This window comes from Stegostoma tigrinum, chromosome 31 (genome assembly GCF_030684315.1).
Source record: "Stegostoma tigrinum isolate sSteTig4 chromosome 31, sSteTig4.hap1, whole genome shotgun sequence".
Taxonomy (NCBI): Eukaryota; Metazoa; Chordata; class Chondrichthyes; order Orectolobiformes; family Stegostomatidae; genus Stegostoma; species Stegostoma tigrinum.
In genome coordinates, this window is record NC_081384.1 from 26,189,308 (window position 1) to 26,209,752 (window position 20,445).

At 40.7% G+C, this 20,445-nt stretch overlaps 1 protein-coding gene across 2 annotated transcripts in view; it reads left to right on the plus strand.

Moving 5' to 3' along the window:
• Positions 1 to 9,498: 9,498 nt before the first annotated feature.
• spop (speckle type BTB/POZ protein) overlaps positions 9,499 to 20,445 on the plus strand; it is a 125,990-nt gene continuing 115,043 nt past the window's right edge. For both annotated transcript variants that reach the window (XM_048560920.2, XM_048560921.2), the window contains exon 1: positions 9,499 to 9,654. The gene's annotated coding sequence lies outside the window, so the exon portion shown is untranslated. The remainder of the gene's footprint in view (positions 9,655 to 20,445) is intronic.

Consider the following 20,445-nt stretch of genomic DNA (forward strand, 5'->3'; position numbering starts at 1 on the left):
AGGGAGGAGGTGTGGGGACAAGTGTAGCATTTCCTGCGGTTGCAGGGAAAGGTGCCGGGTGTGGTGGGGTTTTAGGGCAGTGTGGAGCGAACAAGGGAGTCACGGAGAGAGTGGTCTCTCCAGAAAGCAGACAGGGGAGGGGATGGAAAAATGTCTTGGGTGGTGGGGTCGGATTGTAAATGGCGGAAGTGTCGGAGGATGATGCGTTGTATCCGGAGGTTGGTAGGGTGGTGTGTGAGAATGAGGGGGATCCTCTTAGGGCGGTTGTGGCGGGGGCGGGGTGTGAGGGATGTGTTGCGGGAAATACGGGAGACGCGGTCAAGGGCGTTCTCGATCACTGTGGGGGGAAAGTTGCGGTCCTTAAAGAACTTGGACATCTGGGATGTGCGGGAGTGGAATGTCTTATCGTGGGAGCAGATGTGGCGGAGGCGGAGGAATTGGGAATAGGGAATGGAATTTTTGCAGGAGGGTGGGTGGGAGGAGGTGTATTCTAGGTAGCTGTGGGAGTCGGTGGGCTTGAAATGGACATCAGTTACAAGCTGGTTGCCTGAGATGGAGACTGAGAGGTCCAGGAAGGTGAGGGATGTGCTGGAGATGGCCCAGGTGAACTGAAGGTTGGGGTGGAAGGTGTTGGTGAAGTGGATGAACTGTTCGAGCTCCTCTGGGGAGCAAGAGGCGGCGCCGATACAGTCATCAATGTACCGGAGGAAGAGGTGGGGTTTGGGGCCTGTGTAGGTGCGGAAGAGCGACTGTTCCACGTAACCTACAAAGAGGCAGGCATAGCTGGGGCCCATGCGGGTGTCCATGGCCACCCCCTTAGTCTGTAGGAAGTGGGAGCCGCACCCCCAGCTACCTACTAACCTCATCCCACCTCCTTGACCTGTCCGTCTTCCCTGGACTGACCTATCCCCTCCCTACCTCCCCACCTATACTCTCTCCACCTATCTTCTTTACTCTCCATCTTCGGTCCGCCTCCCCCTCTCTCCCTATTTATTCCAGTTCCCTCTCCCCATCCCCCTCTCTGATGAAGGGTCTAGGCCCGAAACGTCAGCTTTTGTGCTCCTGAGATGCTGCTTGGCCTGCTTGGTTCATCCAGCCTCACATTTCATTATCTTGTGCCAATAACCTATTTTCTCTGTTTGTGTGTCTGTGTGTAAGAGGGATGTACAATGGGATTAAAATTTTACTTAGTAGTGCTTTGTGCCAATGGTTTATATCTGTTTGTCTGTAGCAATACCCTGCTTATTATAATGGACAATCGTCCTGTTTATCACAGGAATATAGTCCATGCTTTATAGCTACCTTGGGTTGAAAGTCAGGTAAATTGGGCTACTGTACATGCCTTTGAAAAGAAATGACTTTAACATTTGGTATGACTCTAGGAATAGCAGGGCTTGATTTGTGGTGCTCTTCCACAGTGGGTTGTGACACTGCTGCCGAGGATAGAGGGCTAGAGATGGAGTTGCCAGGTAACCGTGTTAACTTTCATATCAGGAATGGTCGCCATCAAATTTCCATCTGGTGGATGAGAGACTGGGAAACTGCACATCACTGAAAAGGGCTTAGCTAAAAATGAGATGTTAATATAAGGAAATGCCTAGAAATGGGCATTTTGCTGCTGACAAGTGAGATTCTCCTTACTTGGACCAACACTTGGTTGATGAATGGAAATATTTGCTCTTGATGTTGAGAATCTATCATTGCTAGTCATATGCAACTTTTGCAACTTGCTCAGCTGTGTCTACATCATTCAGGGGCTGAAAAGATTCCACCCAGTGGGCTAAATCCTACATTGTTTGGCTAAGTGTGAATTGGATTGAATTGGATATGAAGGTATTCCTGCCATGAGGACCACAAGTTTTCTCACCATAACTCATCAAACACACCATATTAGCAACCTAAACAAAACCATATCACCACCTCATGAGATCTCTGGTATCCAATTCTAAATTCACCTTACCATGCCTCATTCCCAGATCAACCTACCACTCACTGGATATCCGCTGCATGCTTGCTGCTGCATGTACAGTGTGTTTGCTGCCTAAGTTGCTTCCACATGGGGTGGGTGTGACATTGATGTAGCACCCTGCCATACAGCAAAATATCTGCTCCCTTTACCGAATGTAACGGTTCCAGCACGATGCCTAACTCGATATCCATAGAGGATACAACTTGGATTGATATCTATATTGAAGGCCTCCTGCAACATTTAGAGAGGAACAAAGTGTTTACAGTCTAATGAGTCCTGCTGAAACCACTGTTCCTCATCCTACAACAGACCTATTGTTACACAGGCCTCTGTGACTGTAAGGGTTAGTGTAAATGAAGTGGTCAGCAATGTCTGGGTTGGAGAGATGCTGGGCAAACATGAAACCAAAACATTAGCATTCCAGGAATTATTGGGTCTGTAGGTTTGTGCCCTGTACAGTGCATGCATCTTCCTGAAAAGTTGTTTGTTTTTAAAGATCCTGACATTAGTGGATCCTGCAGAACACTCCCGCACAACTTGAGGCACTTAGCTGGTCAACTCCTAGTGCGGTCACACCATCTTCTTTCTCATTGTGTATTTGCAATTTTGAGCATGCTGGAAGTTTTAGAGAGTCATGTTTGATCAGTGATCTCGGCTCTGTCTCTACGCCACAGTGAGACTCTAAGTATTTAGGTCCCTTTTTCAGTGGCCCTTCCCATGTACCCACAGTGTCAGACCTTCCCAGGTCCATACTCAAACATCTACATGAGCTAACATCTGTGTCCTTTCCTAGCCCAATCTCCGGCATATGAGGTGACCATGAAAGTGAGGTCATACACTGTCCTTCCCTTTAGAATCAGGGTACTCCTGGCTGTGAATGGTCTCATCCACCTTTCCCCACCCCCTACTTCCACATAGGCCCCCTTCCTATCCGTGCTTTACTCTATCAACCCCTTGTTGTTCGTGTTCACAATTGTTATCCCCCCTTCCTTGCAGCCTGAAGCCCTCAATTCCAAAGATTTGGTTACCAAGTTTCATTATCATGGCAGTGTGCCCTCTTGTCCCAACCGGACAGCCCTGAAAGAAAAGTGCGTGACTTTTGATTGGTGGCTGTCTCCTCAATTTCCTCCGCCATGTTTGTCCTAGTCTTATGGGTGGCAGCTATGAAGCTACAGGACTGACCATGAGTATTCCCTGGAATTCAGTGGCATGGCTGGCCCAAAAAGATACTGACTGGACTGGCATCAGAGGTGCCCTTGACATACTGTGCCAGGAACCCTCGCTGACGGATGCCTCCATGGACTACAATGATGACTACTCCACTAAGACTCTGAGACATGGCTGCCTGCTCGGTGCAAATGCAGTGTTTGCTATGTTAGCTGCTAGCACATGATGCAGGTGTGAGACTGACATAGCACGCTGCTGTACAACAAGATATATGTCTCCTAGACTGAGGACTGCTTATTAGCAAGACAAGCTGCCTGGTTATGTGACTGTGCTGACTGAAACATTGAGGAAGAGCAAAAAAAAATGGGCAGACAACAAGTGAGCACACGCTAAGAGAACAAGTGAGCAGCTCTAAGATAATAAAATGTGAGGCTGGATGAACACAGCAGGACCAGCAGCATCTCAGGAGCACAAAAGCTGACGTTTCGGGCCTAGACCCTTCATCAGAGAGCTCTAAATTGCAGCCTGGTTCAACCCATGAGCTGGATGTCTGTTCTGAAGCAGTATTTCAATGTTAGTTGCTGGAGTGCCCTGCAATGCAAGTCTATGGTTCCTAAGCAGTTTGCAACTGTATCAGAAAGGTACCACCTTGATTGTGTGGGGTTTACAAATGTTGAATGCCAATGATTGCAGCTGAGCGTGTGTATGACTGGTGCCCCTGGATCATAACCTGAGACCTTGTTTGATACTGAGCAACATGGAGGCTGGTAGCAATCAGTGGCAAGTTGGAGTCAATAGGTACTTGCTCTTAACATCCATGTTGAGATTTTCCAATTTTGAGTTTTTTTAGTGTGTTTGGTAAGATAGGAAGCTGCATATTACTGAAGGGGGTTGTGCTATTTAACAAGTCATTTAACAAGGAAGAATCCTCCTTATGTGGCAAAAAGCTGCTCTCTAGTGAGAAACTCGTCTCATTAAAATTGGAGCAACATGCTCCTGACATTGTAATAGGTCTCATCCAATTTCTTGTCTGATTCTGCAACAAATTTCCCATAGCTCAGGTCACTCATATCTGTATAAGATCCTGGCCAATGTTCCTCAATTTGAAATAAGGTCAAGCAGCTCATGAATTGGCGGGACTTGTCTGGTGATCAACACAGCTATTTTAGGTTCTGTCCTTTTTAAGGCCATCTTTGGACCATGGAAACCTCAGGAATGAAAATCAACTGATAAAAGTTGAATAACAATAGTCAATTTTCACTCTGATTAAATGAGTAACTAAGTTTTAAAATTCCGAAGCAAACTCAGGTTCTGGTCACACTTTGCTGAGTGTTTTGAGAGATAAAGAAAATCAAAGCATTAATGAATAAATTTATCAGGACATGAGATGCAACAAGCAAAATCTGTTTTCTGAGGATTGGTTCATAATTATTAAAGGCCTTTTGACTCTGACAATTCTTGTTTGTGATATCCTGGTATAGGAATACATTCTCGATAGTCAATATGATCTCAATAATTCATTAATCTGACATTACAAGCAATGCTAGAGAGCTAGTGCATGTTAGAATAGTAGGGTACTTTCAGACTGCATAAACATTACGAATGTTCTTTAGAGAAATAAAAGTTGAAGCTAAAATCAATACAGGCAAAATAACAACAACTTTGCGTATTCAGAGATATAGATGTGTCAGATGCCAGGGTATGTTTGGCCTGACTTGTTCTTTAAGTCTGAAGTGGACAAAAAATTCAAATTTGTTTTTGGGTCAGACACATGCCTTTATTCTAAAACTAATTACACTCACAACATCCTTTGCACTCTCTCAATCCCAGTGAAGTATTGCTCCTAGCAATTTTTTAAAGATCTTCTAGTCAGCTGACTCTTTGATGGCCAAGAGGCTTCTTTCCAGTTGGGAGGTCCTGTGAGGAATTCACTTTAGTTCTGGCAGCCAGGAGACAAAGCCTCTGTTCTGACAACTTTCACATCTGGACAAACTTTCATGGTCTGGATATTTCAATAAAATAAACAAATTGTCCTTCTGGAAGTGTCTTGAACTGAAACTTGATTCCTCTGAAACTATTGGTGGGCTCTAATTATTTGCTTTTCTGTATGTGATAAAATCCAACATTATAAACACTTCACAGATTAACTCCACTGGTATCTTGCTAAACTTAATGTTCTTTTTTGCTTTCCTGAAAATTATGTATTTAGATCACAGTTTCAAATAATTTTTTACCTACTTTTAAAAAAGTCACCTTCCACAGATCTGAAATTGAATGACCATGCTTTAAAGTCTAAGTTTCGAAATGATAATACTGTATCTTACAAATTTATCACAACTTTTACTCCCTATTTCCCTAGATGAGTGAAAAGATTATTTTTCATCGAAATAATTTCTTTTGCTCTGCTAAATTCAATTTTACAAGGAAGTACTAGTCTTACTCAACAAAGTTAAATGACTGAACAAATACAGTGCAATTTTGAATTTGCTGCTATATTATAAAATATGGCATTGGCTGAACTGCATAAATTCCAGTTGACTTCAAAGATATTTACAAGGATATAGGAAATCCAGTGCTGCATTTTTTTTCATGCAAGTCGTACCGTAATAGCCTAATGAAAGAAAACATAAAATGTTCTCTGACACACTTATTGACAAAATCTGTAAAAAAGGAACTCTTCCTGGTAATACATTCGATGTCATGAAAAAGCCTACTCTGGGTAGTGGGATGAGGGAGGGTGTGTGAGTGCAGCTGGGTAATAAACCAGTAGATTTGCATCCTTGCATTCATGTCCTTTTATGCAATGTACAAAAATATGGATCTAGTTTTCCACATGTTTCATTTACTTCAGCACAAAATGTGCAAGAGCTTCACTGGGTGTCCAGATTTCATTAAGTTGGAAGCATAACAGAGCTGCCCCCAAATCTGTTACTTTGCTGATTTGCAAAAGACATTTCAAAAGGTGCTTGTATTACAATATGCAACGTCATGTTTACGTGCCTGTGTTTTACTTAGTGGGAGCAAAAGCATAATAATTGCAGTGTCCCAAAAATAGTATTAGGATTGGTAAACCCTCTGATTATACTTCCTCCACATCACAGAAAATCACATTAAGGATGGCAAACATGCCCTCCTTTAAGGGAGTGAAGGACACTTAATGTGTGAATCTTCCAGTTTAAGTCTGATCCTTTTTGTTCTCTGCCATTATGTTCTGAAAGTAGACAAGTACACCTAGATGTTGCATTTTAAAGAACATCTTCCGCAAATGATATATTCTGACCAAGGGAACATTCTTTAAAACAGCACTCTGAGGGGTCCAAAAATGTTGAATTTTCCATTGAATGGAAAATAACACAAAAACTTGCTCTGTTTGCTCATTTCACATCAGATTGCTTCAAATGGTCATTCTGACACACTGCGAACATGTTCTGTATGGGTTGTCCCCAGCACATCCAACCCATTTTCAACTATTTGCACTTCTCGTACGCGTCCATTCCGCATTAATGTCCCTCTTAACTTATCATCAGCAATACATATAGAACACAATGTTTGTGGCTTAGAAGAGTGGGTAAAAAGAATTGTGAAAGGAAACTTGCAAGGGATGTAGAGAACAATCAGAAGAAATTTTATTGTATTATATAAAGCGAAAGCAGTGGTTAATAGTACTGTTGGCCCACTGAAGCTGAGAGTGGGGATATTGTCAACGATCATGGAGAAATGGCAGACATGCTGAATTATTTTGCTTCAGCATTTGTAGCAACGAAAGAGGATAGCTTGCCAAGCTATTGCCCAAACAAATTAACGATCTACTTAATTAACTGGAATACGGTCTAAATAAAATTAGCTTAAGGAACTCATCAATGAAAGAGAAATTAATGGAATTGGAGAGTGACAAATCTTAGCACCTAATGGTTTCCATTCAGGGGTGTTCAAAGGAAGTTGGAGAGAACATTGCAACTGTCCTAACTATAATCTTTCAGAGCTTCCTGGATTCCAGAGTTCTACCTCTTGACTGGAAATTTGTTAATATCACGCCACTTCTTAATAAGGGTGACAGAGGGAAACTAAAGAATTGCTGTAGTGTTGGCCTAACATTTTTGTTGGGGAAATTATTGGAGTCTCTAAGCAAGGATGGGGAAACTGATCACCTTGAAATATTTTGGTTAATCATGGAGAGTCAGCATAGATTCAAGAATGGCAGATCATGCCTGACAAATCTCATAGATTATTTTGTAGAGATTACAAAGGTGGTGAACAGAGTAAATTAATGGATGTTATTTATGTGGACTTCCAGAAGCTATTGATAAAGTCCCATACAAGAGACTGTTAGCTCAGGTGGACACCCATGAAAGTGAGGGCAGGTTACTGACATGAATAGTAAATTGGTTAAATGGCAGGAAACAGGATGTTGGAATAACAGTAAGTACTCGATTGGTGTCCTGCAGGGATCTGTGTTGGGACCTCAATTATTCGCAATATTCATTAGCAACACAGATAATGGCATAAATATCCTTTGCTGACTACACAAAATTGAGCAGCATTGTAAGCAGCATTGATGACCGTATATTAGATATCGGCAGATTAGGTGAATGATAAAGCTGTGGCAGATGGATTTTAATATAAGAGAGTATGAAGTTAACCATTTTGGACCAAAAAATGAGGTAGATTATGGTTTTTTTAACCTTCTAATGAGATTCACAATTCCAATGGGGTTCACATGCATAATTCTTTAAAACCCTACAAACAGTTGCAGGAAATAGTCATGAAGGCTAATGGAATGCTGGCATTCATATCTAAAAGGTTGGAGTACAGGGATGCTGTTTTATGCTGCAATTAAACCAAACCCAGCCCTCCTGGGGACTGGGCAGTGACCGGATCTGAGCCCGTGCAGTCTGCTGGCCTGACTTATTGTGTCGGAAAGCCTTTGCTGCAAATGTAGAGTTTTTTTAATGTTAAAAAGTAGGTTTATTTACCTATCATTTTTAATTAAAAAAAAGGAATTAAATGAATGGCAGCGTTTCAGAGTCTGTCTGGTCGGTTTAAATGCCTGAGGTTTGGGTAGGTAAGGGGTTGCTGCCTAATTTGAAGTAATGGTGCAAAAGTCTTTGTGGTGATAGTAACTTCGAGTAATATGGGCAGATCTAGACACCACACCTTAGGAAGGATGGTTTTTGAAATCTGGAGGGAGTTGGACCAAGGTGTACAAGGATGACACCTTGACATTAGGATTCAAGTTATGAGGAGAAGTTCAACAAATTAGGCCTTTATTCTCTAGAATTTCGAAAGTTAGGGGGTGATCTAATCGAGGTCTTCAGGACATTAACAGGAAATTCAGGTTGGATAAAGATGAATTATTTCGACTAGTTGAAGATCCTAGAACCAGGGAGCATCTAAGAATGAGAGCCAGGCCATACAGGAGAGATGTCAGAAAAAACTTTAACATGCAAAGACCAATGGGGGTTTGTAACACTATTCCTCAAACTGTGATCAATGATAACTGAATTGTTAAAATTAAATCTGAGATAGACAATTGTTTATTAAGTAAGGGCATTAAGGGTTATGGATCCAAGGCAGTATTTGGAGTTAGGACATAGATCAGCCATGAATCAACCTGAGGGCCTACATGACGTACTGCTATTCCTATGGCTCATTTTCCTCCCTTTCTTGGCACTGTCTCTACATTTTCTACTTATTTATTGGTGCATCAGAAACTTCCCCTTATCATCAGCATAAATACCTCAATTTTCCAGCTGCTTTCAGCTCGAAGGGTGACAAGACTCAAAATGCTAACTCCATTTTTCTCTTCACAGATGTTTCCTGACCTGCAGTTCTCCAGCACTTTTGCTATTATAAAATAGCAAAGAAAGATGAATTGAATACATTTGGGGAGAGTGCAGAAAAGGTGTATGAGAATGTTTCTAGCAATAGTAACTTCAGTTATGAAGATATTAGAGAAATTGGACATGATGGGCAAAATGGCATTCTTTTACACCGGATGTGACCCCATATCACTCCTGTTGCTATTCTGTGTGAACACACAAAAAAATTTGCACACAATAATGTGGCAGCCCGTGAAATTTGCAATAAGGTAACAAGGTGTAGAGCTGGATGAGCACAGCAGGCCACGCAGCATCAGAGTAGCAGGAAAGCTCAGATTTCGGTGCAGACCCTTCTCCAGAAATTTGCAACTTTGTCTTCTGTCACAGCGTTACTTTCTGCCTGTATCAATGATGGCAGCACCTCCTCCAACAAGGCATAATGGAGACAATACGCATGCGCCTGATGTAAGGCCAGCGCCGCGTCGGCTGTTTGAGCCTGTGCATGTGCGTGCGGCGTCATTTCCGGCGTGGGAGAGGGCGGAGAGAGTGGGGGGTCCCGGATGGGAGTGAGCTGCTGGTTTAACTCGTCGAGTCCCGGTTGCGGTGAGAGGAGGACGGAAGAAGGGGATGGTGGTAGTGGCGGAGAGCGCAGCAAAATCGCTGGAGACTGCGGGCGAGAGGAACGCTGAACGAAAACGGGTAATTGTTTCTCTTTAAAAATAACATAAACAAGCGGGTGAAGTGACAGCGGCAGTGAAGGGGGTGGGATCTCGCCTTCCCCTCCCTCCGCAGGCTGCTGCAGTCCCGCAGGCCGCGCCACCAACCTTCATCCCTCATAAACTTTCCGCTCGCCGCTGATCCGACCCAAACCCAGCCCTCCTGGGGACTGGGCAGTGACCGGATCTGAGCCCGTGCAGTCCGCTGGCCTGACTTATTGTGTCGGAAAGCCTTTGCTGCAAATGTAGAGTTTTTTAAAATTTTAAAAAGTATGTTTATTTACCTATCCTTTTTAATTAAAAGAAAAGGAAGTAAATGAATGGCAGTGTTTCAGAGTCTGTCTGGTCGGTTTAAATGCCTGAGGTTTGGGTAAGTAAGGGGTTGCTGCCTAATTTGAAGTAATGGTGCAAAGTTTTATGTGGTGATAATAAGTTGCTCTGCTTTCCTCGCCATTGTTATTTGAAGTGCATTGACGCAGTTTTTTTTTAACTCGAATTGGGGATGGTGAATCAATCCTGTGACTCCTGAGGTCACTCAGTCCTGTGATGTCACAGCAGCTCCTCTTAGATCAGGCAAAGATATTGTAACTGCCATCAAAGCATCACAATTCCAAGTGGCTTTAACTGTTGGAATGCAGGGGTGTCTCTTTGCCTTGTAACTACCAAAAAAAGACTGGTGAGTTTCACTTTGAGCTTACCCATTGGCAGTTGGTGTACTGTTAGTTTATCAGTCTTCAGAGTTTGTGGCCACTGTTAAAGGTGTCACTTTCTAATTGCAGTCTTGCTGCTCAGTTGCAGTCACATAGCGATCCCTTTTCAATTTACTAGATTCTGGGCCAATGGTAAGGATGGATGGGCTTAGGATTTGGCAGGTCTTGACTTATGCAGTAGTGTTGATGTAATATTTGTCGCTTTTAGGAAAATAATTGCTGCTTATGCCATTATTCAGTGTAATATTACAAAGTCAGTTGTGAAAAGATGTTAGGGCATTTTCACGATTGTTAAAGACTTATAAGATTTGTTTTGAGGAGGGGAGGGCATAATACTTGAGTGAGGATTAACTTAGTGGCAAGTGGAAAATTTCAGGAGGTAAGTGTGTGAATACAGCCCAACTTCTGCCTAGCAAGCAACGTAGAGACAGTTGGACCAGTTTTTTAAAAAAACTTATAAATACATGTTTTCACACAGCAGAGACTTCTAACTTTATTTGTCAGTTGACTTTGGAACTTCTCAGTTGTCAAAAGTATGGCATGACCACTTGTTACGTGTCAGATTTGCAAGCACCTTTATTGCAGTGAAGGATTGAAGCAGTAATTTGAGCTAAACCGCCTTTCCTCTACTGTTAATGAAATATTGCAATATACTTATTGAGAAATATTTGTTAAAAGGTAATTCAATTTTTAAAATCCATATACACCATATACATTTTTCCCTCTTTCCCCACTCCTCATCTTAGTCATTATATGTGAAACTACTGACCCTAACCCAAAAGTTCACTTTATAAGTTTCACTCTAATACAGTTGTAAAAAATAAAATCCCACTTTGTTCGGTTGCTGTCTTCATGCTATATTTTTCACACTCTTGTACTGAACTGGAACACTTGTAACACTGGATATGTTATGTAAGTTGAAGTGACTTCATCGACTGCTTCTGCAGTGCTTGAAGCTTTTGAGATTCTAAGCTGAGTGCTTTGATGAATGCTGGTTCTGCTCAAACTCTCTTGAGCCCTGGCCAGCCATTTTTGGGACTAGAACATAATATCCACTGTTCCTAAAAAATCAGATTTATTAAACTAGGTGAGTATAAGCAGCTTTATCTTGATATTTGTCTTGAATATCAACTGTGAATATGAGAATTGAAAACTAATAGAAGACATCAGACCATAGATATAGGGACAGAATTAAGCCATTCATTTCATTAGATCTGTTCTGCCTTTTGATCGTGGCTGGTACATTTCTCAGTCCCATCCTCCTGCTTTGTCCCTGTAATCTTTCTATCTCGTCTTAAATAAACTCCATGATTTGGCCTCCACAGCTTTCTGTGCCCTTGAGTTCCAAGGATTTAACATCTTCTCGTTGAAGAAATTCCTTTTCATCTCAGTTCTGAAGAGTCTCCCTCATTCTTGAAGCTGTGCCCTCAGGACAGAATCAGTTCTACTCGTGGAAACATCTCCTCCGCATCCACACTATCTAGGCCCGTCATAAGTTTCAGTAAGAACTCCTCCCCTCCCCCATCAAATCAGTGTCCTCAATTACTCTTCATATGATAAGTCCAGGATTCCTAGAATCATTCCTATAAACCTCTGGATTTCCTCCAATGAGAACATTCCTTTGCTGTGGGGGTCAAAGCTGCTCACAATAATCCAAATCCCATTTGATCAGACCCTTTTACAGCCACAGCAGTTCCTGGTGTACTATTAGAGGCAAAAAATCTGCAGATGCTGGAATCCAAGATAGACAAACAGGAGGCCGGAAGAATTCCACAAGCTAGGCAGCATCTGGAGGGAAGGAGCAGTTGATGTTTTGGGTATTATACTTCATGACTGGATGTTGGGGGTGAGGTGGTAGCAGAATGCTCGTTATAGGTGTTCACTGATAGTAAATATTTGAACCGACCTTCAAAAACTCCAAAAACAATTCTCCTCTTCCTCGTCATCTGTCCACCCCCACAATACATTGTACCCCTCTACCTTTCCTTCCTTTTTTCTACCTCATTCCTTCCCCCCCCCCCCCCCATCCAATCCTCCACCCTGTTCTCCAGTCCATCTCACCCTCATTTCCTCCCACTCAAGACCCCCAAAACCCCATCCATGAACCTTGCCGCATCCGTTTGGGCACCCTACAGCCTGGAGGACTCAACGCTGAGTTCACCGATTTCAAATAACTGTCCCACCTCTTACCTTCCATTCCACCTTATGACTCTCCCTTCCAGCCACCAACTGGATTCATCCCTTCTATTGACCAACCAGCTCATACCTTCCATCAGTGTCCATTTAGGACCAGCATTCTGCTGCAGCACCCCCCCTCCCCCCTTTATCTGTAGCTCCCCCTACCCCCACATCCAGTCCTGAAGAAGAGTTATACTGGAAAAATTGACTGCTGCTTTCCTCCAGATGCTGCTTGGCTTGCTGCATTGTTTCAGCCTCCTGTTTGTCTATGTTGCAGTTGTATAGTAGCCCTTTCAAAATTAATGCTGACATTACATTTGCTTTCCTAATTGCCAACTGACCCTGCATGGTCACCTTAAGTGACTCTTGAACTAGAATTATAGACAATAGGTGCTGGAATAGGCCATTTGGCCCTTCGAGCCTGCACCACCATTCATTATGATCATGGCTGATCATCCACAATCAGTATCCTGTTCCTGCCTTATCCCCACAACCCTTGATTCCACTATCTTTAAGGGCTCTATCTATCTCTTTCTTGAAAGTATCCAGAGAGTTGGCCTCCACTGCCTTCTGGGGCAGAGCATTCCATATATCCACCACTCTGGGTGAAGAAGTTTCTCCTCAAGTCCCTTGCTGTTTCAGATTTATGAAGCCTTCCCAGTTTTTAGAAAAGAAATAAAATTCTTCCTACCAAAGTGCATAAACTCTCACTTTTCCCCCATTGCATTCCATCTACCATTTCATTGTCCACTCTCCCAACTTGTCCACGTTGTTCTCCACTTCCCTGCTTCCTCAACACTAACTGTCCCTCAGTTTAGCTTTGTGTCATCTGCAAAATTTAGAAATAATGCCCACGTTCCTTTGTCCGGATTGTTAATATAAATCGTGTATAGTTATGACCCCAATGCTGACCCCTGCAGAACTCCGCTAATCACTGACTGCCATTCTGAAACAGACCCCTTTCATACCCACTTGAATATTGCCGAATATTGGATTGAGTAAAAGATGGGATATCTATTTCCTCCATCATCCTGCCTGAGAGTGCTATTATTTTAAATATATAAATTTAAGAACAGTTATTGAGAAAAGGTCATTTGTTCCATAAAATTTCATTCCTCTCAATGTTACCATTGAGGAGGGGAAGGCAAAATGTTTCGAATGAGGGTTGACCTGGTGACAAGCTGTGAAAATGTTAGGAGGTAAGGGAATGAACACAGCCCACTGTCTGCCTAGCACATGCCATTGAAGGAGACGGACCAGTTTTTAAAAAATTAAAAATACATGTTTTCACACAGTTGACTTAGCAATTTCTCAGTTGTCAAAATATACAACATGTCCACTTGTAAGGTGTTAGATTTGCACTTTCATTCCTCTCTATATTAACATTTGCTAGTATCAACTGCATTTTGAATGTTTTAATATACTTGATTCTGTGCTAATTTAAAATGTTAGACTTTATGCAGAATTATGAGCACTGTCACTGGCAAGCACTCAATAATGTTGGGGGAAACAATGGTAGGAAAACAGAACTACTTTTATTTTTAAAAAGCCTTGACTTGAAATTGGTTTCCTCAAAAACAAACATTGAAGCATTGTTTATAAAACAATTGATTCATGATTAAAGTCCACTTCAGCAGTTGCTTAAAATCGTCACTCATGCGATTCAGTGATAAATGCATTGCCCAGTATGACCTTCGTTAAAGAGAATTCGAGACTTAGTTCTTGGTTTTCTACTAAGCTGACTGGTCCCTGAGGCTTCTGTTCCTGACTGATGTCTTGCTGCAAAGTCTCTCTGACTGATCAAAAATAGGACTGGACTGGAGATGGTGCTTGCAGTGGGGGAACAGCCTGTCAATTGCAATCTCTGTTGGGGTCAATGACGTCTTGGAATGTCCAGTGGAATTAGCAGAGTATGAGTCAGCCTGTTATGGATGTAACAACCAACTGTCATGATTAATGATGGTTTAAATTCCAAACTAGTTCAGGAATGTAGCTATGCTGTAGTATTGAGAGTGTCTGAATCTAGTACTTGACAAATATGGTGGAAGTGGCCTGATGAAGAAGACTGCAGATTATTGCATTTTGTTTTGCTTTATTTTTCCTTTTTGTCAGTGCCCTTTGATTTCCCAATATAGCATGCCTCTCATATAATATCTCCTCTGAGTCACTTTTTTTCAGCTGGGGATAGTGACGTTTGATTTTAAGCAAGGTGGATTTATAAACTAATGGTCTTGAAACATCTTCAATTGACAAAGCAACTGGAGGTTTCTGTATTTCAGTAATGTTATTTGACCATGGTGATTAAGCTTCTATCAGGGTGAGAGTACTTTCATCTTCCCAGTTGTGGCAGAAGAGTCTAGTCATGTTAGTTACAGACAGTGTAACTCTTGCTGTTAGACAAGTGAGATTTGAATTGATTTGAGTGACCTGAATCTTTGTGTTTAATATTTGTTTTCTAATATCCTATGTCTTGTTAGTCATTGAGCTGAATGTGGTTGTTTAACTGATCAACAAAGGATAATTTATCTAAAACATTGATTCTAAGAAACAAAACCCATGTGTAACTTTAAGTAACCTTTTTTTTTCGGTGTGTTGTGCCAGTTTGATCTGTAGTGAAATAGGCTGCAATCCAGTACAACAATCGATATAATTTAAACTTCTTAAGGTATTGAAGAGCGATGTTTTGGCACCACTACCCCTTGGTATATTCTTCTGTGCTTCATTGTGCTTTTTTGTCTCCTATTAAAGGTGGATTAATCCTTGTGATGTCAGATAATTCAATATTACATGCCAAATTCCAAAGCATGAAGTGCACAGCCTGATGGATAAACTGCTTTTTGATGACATTGCAACCCTATAATTTAACTAATGCAAACTTCAGCAGTGCTTCAATAACCTTTTGCTAGCAATGGCTATTTTTAAGTTGGCCATCGGTTTAAAGGAGACATTGAATCACTACCTGAAACAAACTTATGGAAAATGAGGACTTCCTTCCAAGGGGAGCATCATTAGAAACATGATGACGACATAGTAACCATGATATGTACCACATTCAAAACCATAAGGACTTATATTTTATTTGACTATGCACTGATGGCAAATCTTTTGTATAATAACCAGACTTGGCATTGAGAGGCTCAGTGTAGTGGTATAATTAGTTCTTCAACGTTGACTACTGATAGGTCTCTATCATTTTAATAAATACTCTTGGTATTTACCATAAATTAGCTCCAAAACCCATGATTATCTGTAGTTGTTGTTTTACAACTATAGACCAGAGTACAAGTTTTGGTTATAACGATATTTATTCTTAGAACATGTTGATTTGGCAAATGTGTACATAAAGTTGTAAAACAGTTAAATATTTGAAGAGAAAATACAACCTTCGTCTGGCCGGTTAATGTACATATAGATGTATCCTGTTAACCTTAATGTGCAAGCTTGTTGTCATTGTTGGGTTCAAGTTCTTGGCCATTTGGTTATGATGAGATAAATGGAAGCCCTCCATGGCTCCAATACGACTTTGCTTGCTGTCATAAATCTTGTTGCCTTATTTTAGCTTTTTTAGTACGTCAGTGTGACAGCTATTTTTTATGTATTGATATATAACTTTTTAACATAAGTGGGAAATGTATTCTGGTGCGTATGGCTTATGTTGTTGTATGTTTGAAATGCACATTTACTGTGAAAGCTTTTGAAGTTGAGCAGGCAGAGCATTGAGTAGTGTTGGAAAATGAGCCAAATAATTGAAAAGCTTTGAAAGCTCTGAATTGAAAGTACTGTTTTGCTTTTAAAAGAAGAAAGTAAAATCAAATACAGGCTTAATTAATTTCCTGCACATGCTAATGAAGTATATTTAAGAGATTGAGCTTGCTGATGCCAATTTTTGAGAATTTTCACCCATCGAAAGAATTCCCACTGCATTGCATGCATTTTCCTCTGACTGGAATTGTACTGGTCTGCAGCAAGTACTGCAGTAATCTGTAATTGTAGTCTGCTGCTTGGGAGTGGGATTCTGAGAGAAGATTGACAGGTGCAAGATTGGAGGAGGGGGATAAATTTATTCAGGGTTTTAAATGACAACATAGTTCCTTAATTACAAATACTGGTAGATTAAATTTAGGATATTGTTTTATATTGTGGAATATAGGGACATAACATTGCTTTTTATACTTTATGTAATCTAATTGAGAGGTTCAATTGACATTTGAAACCACAAGTGCCAACTGAATCCATGTCAGGATTGAATCTGTGCATTCAGTTTTCTTGGAGCCATGACACCCTTAAATTGTGTTTTTTGTTCATGACTGTGATGCAGTCTATTTTAAGAAGCTTTTCAGTGTAATTTGGGTGAGAAAGGTCAAAGTGTGTTAGTCACTTTAATGATTTAATTAAAGGCAGTTGACATTTAATCTCTCAAGCTGGTCATACAGAAATCCCAATTATTATTAACATATTGTTGGAAGGTTTATGAAGTGGGTACTGTGAACAAGTTGTTGCATCTATCTGGGCAATTTACCAGCAATAGCATCGTATATTTTAGAGCTTGCCTGAAATTATGGTCTGGGTACAAAAGGGATGATACAAATGAATGCAAATTATATCCCAAAGGAATGTTAGACCTGACATGATCTGATACTGACCAGTACTCTTATTTGGAATTTTAGTTTGCTCACTCTTGCATTAGCAACATATTGTTTTCCTTTTTTGCACTTGTGATTTCAAGACATTTCTGCAATCCTATATTTATCAAATTTTGTAATGCTTCGTTAGTGGCCACTCGAGGAACGTGGCTGCCATTTTCCTTTATGAATTAGCATCACCACATCCTGTGATATTCAAAATATTCATTTTCATGCCTGTATCCCACTGTAAACTTAGTTCTGCAGGTATGGGCACACGGACATTGTGGTATATTTGTCAGTGCCCAGTGATGTAAATATAAACGTAAAATTAGGAGCGGGAGTACGCTGCTCAGCCTGCCCTTACCTTTCTAAACTGCAATGGATACAAACGTATATTCATGAGACATCCCACCCACTGCAGGTGTTAGCCTGATAAAGGGTCTCTGACTGACTTCCAGTGCACTTATTTACATAGTGAATAGGAAACTAAGATTGAAGATAGCAGTCCAGTTGTGGTCTCACCAATAATCTGTATATCTCTAAAGCATGATCTCCCTATTTTTTTGTATTCCATTCCCCTTGAAATAAATGTTAACATTCTATTAGCTGTACCAATTACTTGTTAATCCTCACGTTAATGTTTTACAGTTCACCCACCCGGATACACTGATCTCCTAGCGACTTCGACCTCAGTATCTCTCACAATTTGGATAATATGTATTTTTATTCTTCCAAAATGAAGTGTTTCATATTTTCCCATATTATAATCTATTTGCCAGATCTTTGTCCACTCACAGTCGAGATCCCTTTGCTTCTTTAACTCCTGCTCATAACTTGCTTGTCTTGGTGTCATCAACATATGTTTTGGTCCCTTTAGCCGAGCCACTTTATATAAATTGTAAAGAAAATTACAATTCTTGTGACAACACTAATTCTTGTGACAAATCACTTGTAATGGCTTTTGCAAATTTCCTCAGTTACTTTTGATGTAGCACCTTGTCATATGTTTTTAAGAAATCCAAGTTCAGTACATCCATATGGATCCCCTTTATCCATAGCTTACTACTCCCTCAAAAACTCTAAACAATACATTAATGAACACTTCATGAAGCCTGATCCCGCTTTATGAATTTGAATTTTTCAAGGTGGCCTGCTATAACAACTTTGCTAAGAAAAATCAACATTCTAGTCAATGCCCATTGGTCAGATAGTGAACAGGGCTAGACTTTTACATACTTTGACTAAATAGGGAAGAAGCCAGAAATCCTGCGGTGAGTATCTCACCTCTGATTCTCTAAAACCCTATCCACCATCTGCACATCCTAAGTCAGCAGTGTGATGGTCTACTCCTCACTTGGTCGGATGACTGCAGCCCCAACAACACTCATGAAGCTTGACACCATCCAGGACATGGCAGCTTGCTCGATTGGCAACACATTTGTAATCATCCAGTCCCTCCCCCACCATCGCTCATTGGCAGCAGTGTTTACCAACTACATGGTGCACTGCAGAAATTTACCAAGGCTCCTTAAACAGCACCTACCACACCCAAAACTGCTCCAATCTAGAAGGACAAAGGCAACAGATACGTGGTAACATCACTACTTGCAAGTTTTCCTCCTAATTCCTCACCATCCTGATGAATGATGGATAGAGCCCTTAAAGATAGTGGAATCAAGGGTTATGGGGATAAGGCAGGAACAGGATACTTATTGTGGATGATCTGCCATGATCATAATGAATGGTGGTGCTGGCTTGAAGGGCCGAATGGCCTATTCCTGCACCTGTTGTCTATTGTAATGTTGCCATTCTTTCAGTGTCCTGGTCAATATTCTGGAACACTCTGTGACAGCCTTGTGGATCTATCCACAGAAAGTGAACTGCAACGCTTTAAGAACCGTGTTCGCCACCAACTCAAGGGCAATCCGGGACGGGCAAATAAATGTTGGCCCAGCTAGTGATGCCGACATTCCATGAATATTAAAACATTGAACTAACTGGCCTGTAGTTTCCTGCTTTCGTTTACCCATACCCCATCCTTTTTTTTTAATAAAGTAGTTAATTCACTATTTTATATAATAGAACATTTTCTGAATCTAGAGAATTTGAGGAATATTAAAACCAATATCAATCAACCGGGGTGCAAGCTGCTTTTAAGAAGTTAGGATGAGGCCCATTGAGATTTAGCGACTTGTTAGACTCCAGCTCTAACAATTTGCCCACACCACTTCTGATTTTCCTCGCTTCCATTTTCTGATCTGTTTTTGAGATGTTCCTAGTATCTTCCACAGTGAAGATTGCAGAATATCTCTAATTTTTCTGTCTTTCCTGTTTGCCATAATTAATTTCCCAGATATCCTTTCTACAGGACCAAATTTCATTTTAACCTTTTTTTTCCCACTTTTCAAATGTCTTCGGAAACTTACTTCATTTTTTAAAAATAATTTGAGCTTTCTCTTGACTCAAACTTTTCGTTCCTTATTAAATGTTCAGTCAGTTTTTGGGGAAAATGTTGCAAGTTCCTGACACACAACTGAACTTAATTCAAACTCTTTCGTAAGCTGAATCTTTAACTTGTTAGTTAACTATGAATTTTTCTTTTTCATTAGAATGTATCTGTTGTGTTTTTCTAAAGCATCTCCTTAAATGTTTGCTACTGTATGTCTGGTAACTCACCCCTTACTCTAATTTCCCATTTAAAAATAGTGGAATACTCCTTAGAATTAAGGTACAGATTTAGGCAGAAGTTTCAAGATGTTGCCTGCAGTACTAGGTGCCTTTATTGCATATTTATTGGCACCAGCTTCAAATTTGTCCGTGAATGTCATACTTTTTCTAGCTTCTGGCATCTTTACTTCAGCATGCATTGCATTACCCAGCAGAGAAAAGTCAAATTTGCTGACAGAAATAATTAAAGTACTTGGCAATGTCCTGAAAAGATTTTTTTAAGCTGTTGAGAATCTGCTTGGAAATCCTGCAGTCACTGAGCAAGATACTGGCTTTAGGAACTTATTTACGCAGTGATTTTTAAAGTTGAAATTTTGTGCAAATACTGGTATTGTGATTGATTACAGGGGCAACCAGAGTAAAAATTGAGCTGTTTCTTCAGATACAAAAGTGTCAAACAACAGTTCTATGACATGCCACTTTAGAAAAGCCTTTTGCAGAAATATTTGTACAAGGATTAACTTTTTAAGCACTTTATGTACTAGGCCCTTTGTTCATTGTCTTGATTTATAATTGTTTTACAACTGAAAAATG